Raw genomic sequence first — 12,125 nt, 5'->3', positions numbered from 1 at the left:
TGAGGCTCAAACTCCCAAACCATGAGATTATGACCCGAACCAAAGTCAGATGCTTAACCGAGTAAGCCACCCAGGTGCCCCACCCTAAAACAGTTTTTAAAAATCATCCCAATTTAAGTCATCTCTCCCTAAATCCCCAAAAGATTTTGATGGGTGGCTTTTCTTGAAACTCAAGGACATTTTCTTCAAGAGTTCTCCAAGTTGCAAAGAGTAGTAGGGAAATCTTTGATTTAAGAAATAAAAAATTTGCCAAGTTCTTTCCATGGATAATGAGTCGAATGAGATAGGATACCATGGTGCCCAAGCCTCAGTGCCAGTGGGAACAGTAATTTGGTCTCTACCACCTCATTCAGACTGGGAGCCTCCAGCTGTGGGTGGTTCTGCATTGTTTGAATTCCTCCTGGAGGCTCAGGGTTGACAGCCACTGTTCTGGGAGCCACAGCTGACCTAGGAGGCTCATGTCGCATGCTAGATTTTACAACCTGGCTCTAGCAATGCTAAAACCATGGAGACTAAAGGCAGAGGTGATTCTAGGGACTGCCAATTGGCTCCTCAAATGTTCCCCTGAACTGTCCACCTCTCTCCTTTATGTAGTGGTGTGGCTCAAATGAAGTCACTGGAAACTTGAAAGGAAAAAGTGGAGTTGCAGATGAATGCAGAGGGGTATAGTTACTTACCTGAGAGCCCTGGTCATCATTCCTTTAGTCTGATCAATTTAAAACACGGGCCAATTTACAGCTGGTGGAGTGGAAAGGTATCATCAAGCACTGCCCTCTGGGTGCCTTCTTGCCAAATGACCTCATGTAATTCTACCCACTGAAAACAGGGCTGAGAATTTTGTTCCCAGCCCTTCCTGTCCCACATACAGTTTGAGTGGGTCCATATCATGGGTACTTCTGCACATTTTCTAATACCATAGCTTGCTGTCTGAAAGTCACTCTGCTAAAAAAGTGGACACCTTAGTGTTAGATTTTAAAAATTTTATCAGGGGCACTTGGATGGCTCAAGTCAGTTAAGCGTCTGCCTCTTGGTTTCGGCTCAGGTCATGATCTCACAGTTTGAATTTGAGCCCTGCATCGGACTCTGCACTTACAGTGTGGAGCCTGCTTGGGATTCTCTCTCTCCCTCTCTGTCTCTCAAAATAAATAAACTTAAAAAATATATCAAATCTGGGCATTTCCATTATTTTCATGTGACTTTTTCTATTTTGTTTTTTACAAAAATTATTTAAAAACTCCAATACTAGTGGGCTATTTAAATTTGTGCCCTAGTTTCCTTATTTGTAAAATAGGAATTGTGATGGTATCTATCTCATAGGGTGGCTGTTATGATAGTAAACTTAAAACATTTGGCATAGTACCTAAGCCACAGTAAATGACCAATAAACAATCACCTGTCATTATTTTAAATGCATTGTATTCCTGGAAACTATTCTTCTGAAGTTACTTGTCATTCATAGAACAAAATAGTATCTATCCACGCAACTTTGAATTTATCAATGAGGTGTTCACCTTCCAAAGTCCTGAGTGAGTCAGTGCCGTGGGGATGAAATATATATGTGTTTACTAGGCAGCATCAGAAGAGCAAAGCTGTGAAATGGGAAGAAGTAGAAATTGGGTTACTTACATATTCTCTTCAGTCTCTATTCCATTTTCTCAGAGCTGCCCTTCAGCGTATTTATGGAAACGTTAATTAAGACTCCGATTCATTTATACACTATTAGATTGATGTGGAAGTTTCTGGGGACTAGATGCAATTATGTTACTCAGTAAGACTGGTAGTCTCCATTGTTTTATCTTTAGCTGAATGGCTTCTTATTGACCGAATTAAAAATCATAGTTTTAGTAACTCCATTTACATCACAAAGAATCAAAAATAGGCAACCCTTCCCTAAGTTGAATGGGTTGCACTGATGTCACCGTCCTTATTGTGATAAAATATTACTAATCACATCTTAACACATTTTCCCTCCACCTCCCCTCCCACGTAGTTTTATTCATTGGAAGGGGATGGTGGAGTTACAGTACCGAAAGCATTTTGGGGCGTCAAATTAAATATTTCTAAAGTATCTTTAATCTGGCCTCTTCATTTAAATCTTACTTTAGCATAAGCATTAACAGTGCAACTACACATATGGTCACAAATGGGTGTAGGAATGATTTGAAGAGTTTGTTGCCACTATATTGAGATTCCCAACCTTGCCATTGGCTCTTAAATGGTTTTGATACATTTATAGGTGTGCAAATGACTATATAAAAGAAATCAGCTAATAAGTCTAAGTGGAAATCAGGTAATATTTGAAAATGGTGGTTAACGATATACTTCTTATAGTTATTCTTGGGTTTGCTTTCATGAAATTTGAATATGTTTGAATACATACATATATCCTTTATTATAAATGCTGGTAATATGAAGAATAATGGAAGTATAGGGTTAGGAAATGGCTTTAGTCAATATAAATGTGATGAATATGATTCATGCAAGTAATTGATAGCCCTAATGATCCTTTCAAAGTTTATTTCTATATATTTGGCAGTGGCTATTTGTTCAAAAGATTTGTTTATTCTATCATATGCATTTATACTACTTAAAAATAAAATTTCGTGAATTATTTAAGCAATTACAGTTATTATTCACTATAAGAGCTAATAACTAGTCAGGTCTAGTTAAATTATAAACTTTATACTTTATTAATCATATCCATAAGACTAAAATTGCTCAAAAGTTGATTCTTCACTGATGTCAGTGAAAAGCTTTAGTGTTTCCAGCTTTTTTCTTCTTTGGCCTATTGTTTAATTTGGATTGAGATAAATCTTGCTATACCTCTGTTGACAAAGAGCATGGTGTTCTACCACATTGGTAATTTTATAGCCAGAGGTAGAAATGTCGCTAATGTAAAAAAATGCTTTTGTCAGATACAGGGATTATCCTACTTACTTTTCCCTCTCCAGGTCCCCATACACTAAAATAGGTGATGCAAGACGTCATAAAATGTGCATGAAGTGTCTTGGAGCTAAGAGAAAGACTCAGGTAAAGTTTGGGGAAGAGCAGACGGAGAAACTCGGCTCAAACAACTTACTCTGTAGGTTCCAAATGATTCTTCATCTCTAGTCACTCTTCGACAGACCTTCAGCAGGCTTATCCAGAATCCCCAAAGGGACCCCTCTCTCAACCCAACTTACAGGGCAGCTAAATGTTCTGGTCAAGTTTAGACCCATGGTTATCAACTAGGAGCAATAATTCTTTCTTTTGAGGTGCCCTGTGTTGTAGGATGCTTAGTGGCATCCCTAGCCTCTATCTACTAGACACTGGTAGCAATGACCCACTTACCCCCAACCCTGACTTGTGACAACCAGAAACATCTCCAGACACTGCCAAATGTTCTTCTGGGGAAAAATCACCCTCTAGTTGAGAACTACTAGATTTTTTAAAAATTTATTTTAGAGAGAGAGAGAGAGTGGGGAAGGGGGCAGGGAAAGAGAGAGAGAGAGAGAGAGAGAGAGAGAGAGAGAGAGAGAGAGAGGATCTTAAGCAGGCTCCATGCTCAGCGTGGAGCCCAACACAGGGCTTGATCCCACGACCCTGGGATCATGACCTGAACTGAAATCAAGAGTCGGATGCTCAACCAACTGAGCCACCCAGGTGCCCAGAGAACTACTAGATTAAAAGTTGCAAAATATGGGTTTAAAAAGTGCCTTGTTTTACAAATATCTCCCCCGCCCCTTACAAATGCTGAAATTCCTTTAATCAGATTGTGTCTTTCTTTTCACAATCATACATTATAAGGCTTAAACCACAGGTACCAGTTTGAGGTAATTTGGTGGGAATAATTTCAGTTAAAGTGCAAATAGTCAATCAGTCAGTAATGGCCAAGGGTTAGTTTTCCAAACCTTCCTAAATCGCTGACAAAAAGTCACTGACAAGACAGTTTAGGGAGAGAGTGTGAGCTTAGAGACAGATTTCCTGAGTTTCAGATCCAGCACCTACTTTCTTTAAGATCTTAGGCATCTGTAAACCAGGGATAATGACAGTGCCTCCCTCCAAGGGCTGTTGTAAGGATTCAACAAGGTAATACTTATAAACCTTTCAGACCAGTGACCATGAGAGACGTGCTAGGCTGAGCCTTGACAGCAGCAGGGTTTTGGACTGGGATGAGGGACCTGAAGAGAGACATAAGAATCTGGACATTATGGTAAAAGGGAAAGGGAGCCAATCAGGAATGAATAAAAAGTTGACCAAGCATCTGTGTTAAGTGCTCCACTGCTACAACCGTTGTCTTGGTGATGTGACTGATCAACACATTCATTTTCTGTAGTCTTCCTTGGTGACTTTAAAGCAAAATGCAAGAAAATGGGCGACTGAGTTGACCTGTTAGGGCTGTTAAGAAAGCTGTAGTAGAAGGTCAAGGAGATATGGGGCATAGACTACGGGGGAAAATAAAGTCAAAATGGTGAGCCTAGGCACTAAATTCAAAATAAAAGAAGAGAGGCCAAAAACGGCCAATAAACTGGAAGAACTGGGAGGGATTTTGGTGACTGGAAGTCTCAAGCCAAACAACAGCTCTGGTGGGAGAGGTAGAAGGGCAGGACGTGGTGGACAGGGCAGCTTCATATGTTAGAGATAGAGCAGCTCCAGACGACAGTAGGATACCTTCACGTGGAGGTGAGGGCATTGACCAAATGGAAGCAAGGCCACTTCTTTTTCCCTTGCTCAACTCAAACCACTCTGTTGCCAAGAGGTATCTCATCAAAATGCTTTGTTGGCAAGGAATTCGATAATTCACTGCTCTAGTAAAATCCCTCTCATGTTCTTCTTACTCTTTCAAAAGTCTGTAGTCTGAGTAAAGATAGAGGGAAAGGTGCAAACAGAAATAAAATATCCATTAAGGAATATCAAGATATATACTCCAGACACTGTTCTAGATGCCGGGGCCACAGCGGTTAGTGAGATTAGGTCTATGTTCAGATGAAGCTTAAATTCTAAAGGGAGAGACATGGACAAACAAGTGAACATATTTATAAATAATTTCAGATAATGAGCAAAGTGCTATGCAAAAAGTAAGTGATGTGATAAAATATTTTATATTGATGCATATATAATATGAGGTCTATATATACATAAAATAATATATTAAGAATATATCCCATTATCTCTTAAGAAATTGGGGTGTAAAGGACAAAAATTATCTAATACAGAACAATGGGCAGAATGGAAAATCACTGATCTGCTGATTCTATTTTTCTGCTCAAGAAATCACACAGATGAATTATAAATACATAATCAAGTTTTTAAAGAAAAGCATGTTTAAGGACTGGCCCTACCCCTCCACCCCAAGAGTCTTACCTTCCAAGCTAGATCTAGTTAAGAATGCTATCACCCAGCACTTTCTTCTCCAGGCCTGTCAAAACTAAACATTGGAATCTGAGGCCATTTGAGAACAATCTTACAATCCTCGGTTTCTAATTCAAACTCCATGCCTAATTACCAGTGTTCTTTCTTCAAAGAACTAAAGCATAAGAATTCTGTTTAGGCTAATTGAATGATACATTAGCCTACTCTTGTAAAAGAAAAATATAACCACTGCCTTGCCTATGGAAGAATTCCTTAAGATTTTTTTTTGGCATTTGGTTCCATAGCCAATCCAAACAAGAGCAAGGGTAGATTTTGTTTCTCATCTAGGATCAGGTGAGAGGAAAACAGGGATCTAATGCGGGTGTTCATAAATGTTTTTTCCCTTGCGTACAACTGGGTAATATAGCCAGCGGACCAGGACTTTGTGTTATAACCAAAATCCCAGCCACCACAGATGGATAGGGTGTTCCTTGGAGGCCCCGCCAACAGAGGCCGTTAGTGTCAGTGAGCTTCCCGTGGGATTCCAGAACCAGCATTTCTTACTTGTATTTTTGTTCATCATTCCTTTTCAAACAACTAAAAAGAAGCTTAAGGGCACGTTTGTTGTGCTTAAAATATAACTCAAGGTAACCGAATTGAAACCAAATGGATACATTTCACGAATCCTCTTCATAAATGAAGCTTTTGTGGGTATTCTCAAGAAAACCAGTGTCAGCTAGGCTGTAAGCCTGTGTTCTGGAAGATGGGTATTCACATCTCCTGTTCTAGTTCCGTGTGTCTCTGGCACCAATTGATAAGATGTCATAAAATACCGAAGAGAATTTCAGTGACATCTGTAATGGTGTCATTTGTGTTTGAAAGTGACTCTTCCAGGAATATTATCTCAGATAAAGATAATCAGAGTGTGCCTGAGGCCTAACTTGGAGTAACTGGTCCTACTTCCTTTCCTTTCCCATCTGTCTTCCCCAGTGGGGAATGGAGGGAGTCGCCTTCATCTCTGGGGGTAGGAATGTTTTCTTTCAGCTTTTCAGAGAGTAATCAAGGAATCAGAGCCAAAAAACTGCTCTGGGACATTGAGGCCTGTTGTATAAACACAAATGGTATATACATCAGGAAGCTTTATCCTATAGGGAGTCTACCCCTTGTCTCGTCCCTTCTACTAGACATTTTTCTGTAGTTGTCCTCAATCTTCTCTGGAATGTGAAGCCCCATGCAAAAGCAGAAATGCTATGCGCACACTTAATTCCTCGCTCTATTTTAATTCACAACAGTATCCCTCAAAAGAGCATGGCCTCTCTGCCATTATGCCTTTCACCTCCAAGACCTCAGTACTCAGTTATCCTACCTTGTGCAGCTAACACCTTCACTGCCCCACTTCTCAAGAGTGAAGGGCCTGGCTTGACCCTCCCAGTCTTATCAAATCTTTTGTCTGGAGTGTTCAAGTATGTAAGCCCTCAAGGAATAGTAATGTGATGTTTTGGCAAAACTAGAGCCTTAAAAGAATGGAAAGAAAAGTAGCTCTTCGAATATGTCTCCTGTAGAGTTTTACATGTTGCATTAAAACCAAACTTTATACTAGGATAATTAATTTATCCTATTAAAAAAATTTTTTTTAATGTTTATTTATTGTTGAGAGAGAGAGAGTGTGTGTGAGCAGGGGAGGGGCAGAGAGAGAGGGAAACAATCTGCAGCAGGCTCCAGGTTCTGAGCTGTCAGCACAGAGCCCCAAGTGAAGCTTAAATTCACGAGCAGTAAGATCATGACCTGAGCTGAAGTCGGACACTCAACCGACTGAGCCACCCAGGCGCCCCTAAATTATGCTGTTTTTAATGTTTTCTCAAAATTTGATGGCCAAAAGAGCAGAATCAATTAATTTAATTTTTATAACTTTGTGTCTCTAAATTGGGGAAAGGTACATCTGTGTTAGATTGCTACATAATATGTTATGCATGCTAATATATTGCTATGCTGTGCTACCTCTGCAAAATAATTATTTGCATTCTTGGTTAGGGGCTCCTGGTGCATACTAATGAGACAGCTGGATTAAATAACTGATAATCAATTTTCCTGACTTTTCTTGAGTATTAAAATCTTTTTTTTTATTAAATTTTTTTTTCAATGTTTATTTTTGAGAGACAGAGAGAGACAGAGCATGAGAGGGGAGGGGCAGAGAGCGAGGGAGACACAGAATCGGAAGCAGGCTCCAGGCTCTGAGCTATCAGCGCAGAGCCCAATGTGGGGCTTGAACCCACGGACTGTGAGATCATGACCCGAGACAATGTCAGAGGCTTAACCAGCTGAGCCACCCAGGCACCCCTTAAAATCTTTTGGTGTTTTTGTTTTGCAGAATATAGGGATATACCAATGAGAATAATAAAAAGAGCATTTTAAATGTTAGGCAGTGAAAACCAGAACTATATCACTGCACTGTTAAGTTTCCATATGTGATTAGTTTGTCTCTCAAAGTAATATACATTAGCTAAGTGGAGATTTAAGACCTCAGAGTAGGACTTTAAATGTATTTTGAATGCTTTCAAATGCATTTTGTTTTGCTTTTTAAATTGCACTTCAGCAATTACCAAAAAGAAAAATGAACCTAATTTCCATATTATGACCTTCATCCAGAATGATGAACAGTATTTAACTTGGGGAAGGTCTTCTTTAAAAGCCAGTATGTCAAATGACCGACTTCTTTCTCTGACTAGAACTTATATTTCAGCATTAAAACATACTCTGAGTCCCAAATAACCCTGAATTATATAGAAAGGATGAAAAAGAACTAATTTTTTTGTCTTTTAATATTCTGAATGATCTTAATTCTCAAAATACTATTCCAGTGTTTGGAAGATACTTGTAAAGGGGTGTGAATTATAGCAGTTTATGGCTCTTTACCCTCTATGTAATTGTGTTCTTTATACCAAAAATGTGTAAATATCAGCCACCAAAGCTTAAGCCTCTTGAATTATAAAATGAGGCTATGGCCATCATGCTTTAAACTCACACCCCAGTACACGTGCTCACTCTTGTGCCCTCTACCTGGGATACCATATCCACACGTGTGTCCACTTAAAATAATCTGGGGATTTAAAAAAAATTTTTTTTTTCAACGTTTATTTATTTTTTTGGGACAGAGAGAGACAGAGCATGAACGGGGGAGGGGCAGAGAGAGAGGGAGACACAGAATCGGAAACAGGCTCCAGGCTCCGAGCCATCAGCCCAGAGCCTGACGCGGGGCTCGAACTCACGGACCGCGAGATCGTGACCTGGCTGAAGTCGGACGCTCAACCGACTGCGCCACCCAGGCGCCCCATTCTGGGGATTTAAAAACATTCCCAACCCCAGGCTACATCTCAGACCAACTAACTCACATGCCTGGGACACAGTTTTTGAAGGTCCCCAGGTGATTCAGGGTACTTCCAAGTTTGAGAACCACCACCTTGACCAACTTGTTCCTTGGCAAACTTCTGCTCATCCTTCCCATCTCAGTTCATCCTTCTCACCCAGACAGAGGTCTGATGCCTGCCCTGAAGGGGCCAGGCCTTCCCACTATGCCTCCTGCATATCCCTAGCCTGGCAAGCATTAAAGTCTATTCTAACTGCTGACTCACATGCCTGCTTCCTCAAACCACTGTAAAATTCAGGAGTATTTTTACCTTCAGATCCCAGAGTCTAACCCTGTGCCTGGTGTATGGAAGTACTCAATAAATTTATGGAATGAATAATTTCCCCCTAAAAAAAAAGCAAAAATATGGAGTTATGTTAATATTTACATGTCATGGAGAAAGTAGTCATTTAAGATGTGCTCAAGGTGATGTTTCACTGATGGGCAATGTCTCATATTTAGGAAAACATCATATTGGTGAAAATAGATCTATACCTAAACATCAAAAAGAACCATAAAATATAACTTTACCTATGAATTTGCATTCTTTACTGTAATAAGTGCAAAAAAACATGTCCTGTGGTAAGAAATATCTAAAACAACCCATCCTTTCTCAGCTCCACCTCCATTTTGAGTGGATTATGTGTTGTTTTCCAAAGCAATCCTTTTAGAAATTTGTTATGTTTCAAGGGGCTATAAAGTGGTTTTTAAGAGTGTTACTTAGTTTACAAAATGCATTATGTAAGAATGTATGTTTATTGGTATTCACTATTAATATGATCATTATGAGTAAAAAAATATCCACACAGTAAATTTTGTGACAATCTAATTCTACACAATAAACCCAATCTTAAACATGTTTTTTAAAAAGCTGTTTAAAATATTTTGCTCCTTGGATTACCTAATTATATTGCGGCAATGTTTCACAATCTAACAATATGTTGTTCTTTTTTCTTTTAAGTTTATTTATTTTTGGGAGAAAGAGCACATGTGCAAGTTGGGGAGGGGCAGAGAGAGGGAGAGAGAGAGAGAATCCCAAGCAGGCTCCGCACTGTCGGTGCAGAGCCCCATGTGGGGCTCAGGGCTCCAACTCCTGAACTGTGAGATGTATTGAACCAAAATCAAGAGCGGACGCTTAACCAACGGAACCACCCAGGTACCCTACAATATGTTGTTCTTTATCCACTAGATGCAGAAAGCCTGAAAAGAAATCAGATTTAGGAACTGTTTTCCAAGATAGTAATGTATTACTCCTTTATCTCGTTTATCTTTACTTATGAAATGCTGGATTATCTTTAGACATCAAATTAATTTAAGATCTTATCAACCAGTGTTTACTGTGCACTCATTCTGAATGCATCTAAAAAAGTGAGAGAGAGGGGCGCCTGGGTGGCGCAGTCGGTTAAGCGTCCGACTTCAGCTCAGGTCACGATCTCGCGGTCCGCGAGTTCGAGCCCCGCGTCGGGCTCTGGGCTGATGGCTCAGAGCCTGGAGCCTGTTTCCGATTCTGTGTCTCCCTCTCTCTCTGCCCCTCCCCCGTTCATGCTCTGTCTCTCTCTGTCCCAAAAATAAATAAACGTTTGAAAAAAAAAAAGTGAGAGAGAAGTGTGAGCCTCCACGTTTAAATGCCTACATTGTCGTCAACCAGTGTAAGCCAATTTTTAATTTTACTTTGTTAATTAAATACAACTACTTTAGAAGACAGTCATTGAAATGTAGTTCTGGTCCTTTTTTCCATAACGGAATTATGACTTTAAATGCAATATCCTTAGACACTGCTGCTTTGCTTTATCAGAAATAAGCTCTGAATGTATTATCAATTGTGAAAAAGATCACAGCTGCTTCTAAGATTCAGTTCCAGTGTCATAGTTCCTCCATTGTAAAAGCTGTCAATGAGGCAACTATTCCAAGTTAGCTTCAGCCCTAATGAACACAAAAGTGAATTTCTTTTGCCAAGCAAACGAGGCACACAGACAGGCATACTTTCGACCAGTAACAGCCAGCTTTACATATTTATGTTTGGACTAAAAGAGCAGAGCAATTTTTAAGTTGGCTTCTGTAAGCCTAAATCTGATTTTGGGTATTGTCCTTTCTCAGGTCCTCCTCTTCTGGTCTCTTCACCCAGAAACATACACAGCCTTACTCCTTTAGTGAGGGCCCTGTGGGGTATTACTGCTACACTGGCCAGGGGTCACTGGGTCAGCAATCAACATAAGACCTAGGAGGGCAGAAGCCCGAGAGGCGGGAGTACTGTGCACCAGGGGTATGGGGACGACGTGACTCTCCCTTGGCTCCAGTTCCCAGCAGCAGGTCCTAGTGGGCACAGGTTGACCAAAGAGGCGTAGCTGTTTCCCAGACCCAAGAAAATTCCGTAAAAACACCTTCCGCGGGCCCTTTGCATCACCCGGCGCTCTCTCCAGCCACCTCCAGGAGCGGGCAAATAAAATTTCTGAGGGGTCACGGACACTAAAAGCACGGCCAATAGAGGCTGTGTCTACCTTTACAACTGGAGAGACTCAGCAGGGGAGGCTTGGCTTCCGGGCGGCGCCCCCACCATCTAGGATAAAACCCGCGAGGGCGCGGCGTCCGAGTGGTGGGTGGGCCGGTGGGTGCGGGACAGAAAGACGGGAGGGAAGCTAGGAGTCACGAAGCCTCCTCCGCTGGGATCGCCTCCTCTTAGAGTGGCCTCCATCCACTCCGTCGATCAGAATTAGTAAAACAGTGCTCAGGCCAAACAGCCGCCCCCGCCCACCCAGACTTGGGCTCGGGAGGGAGCGTTCCCGGGGAGCGGGGCCGAGCGTCGGAGAGGGCCATTCGGCCAGAAGGGGGGAGCTGACAGTGTCCCCTCCCGCATCCGTCGCGTGAGGGTAAGGGCTAGATGGCAGTGGTCCACGTACGGTGCCCTTCTGGGTTCTCCTCCTTCCTCAGGACCCGTGAGGGGTGGCTCCCTCCGTTTGCTCCCACCTTCTTGTCGCGGCACCCCTCCGCGGGACGCTTGGTTGGGTCCGGGGCGGGGCCGACAGGCGCTCCACGTGCGGCCGCGAGCAAGGCGCTCGGCTCCCGCGGCCCGGCGGCCACCCCCGCCACCTCGGGGCGGGCGTGGGGGCGGAGCCTCTGGGGGCGGGGCGGGAGGCGTGGGCGGGGGGGGCGGGGCGGACGCGGAGCGCTCGACAAGCTGCCGGGGCAGAGGGGCTGAGAGGAGCCGGGCTGGCGCGGCGCAAGCAGGAAGGGACGAGGACCTGGGAAGAGTCCGACGCCTGGTGCTCCGGGCTTTCTGGGAGGTATGAGCGGGAGCTCGGCGCTTGGGGGCCTCCCAGTCTGTCCCCTGGCCCGGCCACCGCGCCCCGGCTACCCACTGTGCCCCCTGCCGGCCGGGCGGCGGCGGCGGCTG

General features: G+C 42.6%; 1 protein-coding gene across 6 annotated transcripts in view; it reads left to right on the top strand.

Annotated features, from left to right (window-relative positions):
* FRMD6 (FERM domain containing 6) overlaps positions 1-12,125 on the top strand; it is a 241,979-nt gene that overhangs the window by 149,249 nt on the left and 80,605 nt on the right. For 4 of the 6 annotated variants that reach the window (XM_086709764.1, XM_025919536.2, XM_086709759.1 and 1 more), the window contains exon 1: positions 11,882-12,015. The exons of 1 other annotated variant lie outside the window; for it this stretch is intronic. The gene's annotated coding sequence lies outside the window, so the exon portion shown is untranslated. Of the gene's footprint in view, positions 1-11,881; positions 12,016-12,125 lie in introns of those variants that run through there. One more of the 6 variants, XM_025919535.2, reaches the window with a different exon arrangement.

This window comes from Puma concolor, chromosome B3 (assembly GCF_028749965.1).
Source record: "Puma concolor isolate L17-30 chromosome B3, mPumCon1.1.hap2, whole genome shotgun sequence".
Taxonomy (NCBI): Eukaryota; Metazoa; Chordata; class Mammalia; order Carnivora; family Felidae; genus Puma; species Puma concolor.
This window is presented reverse-complemented; position numbering and strand designations above follow the sequence as displayed.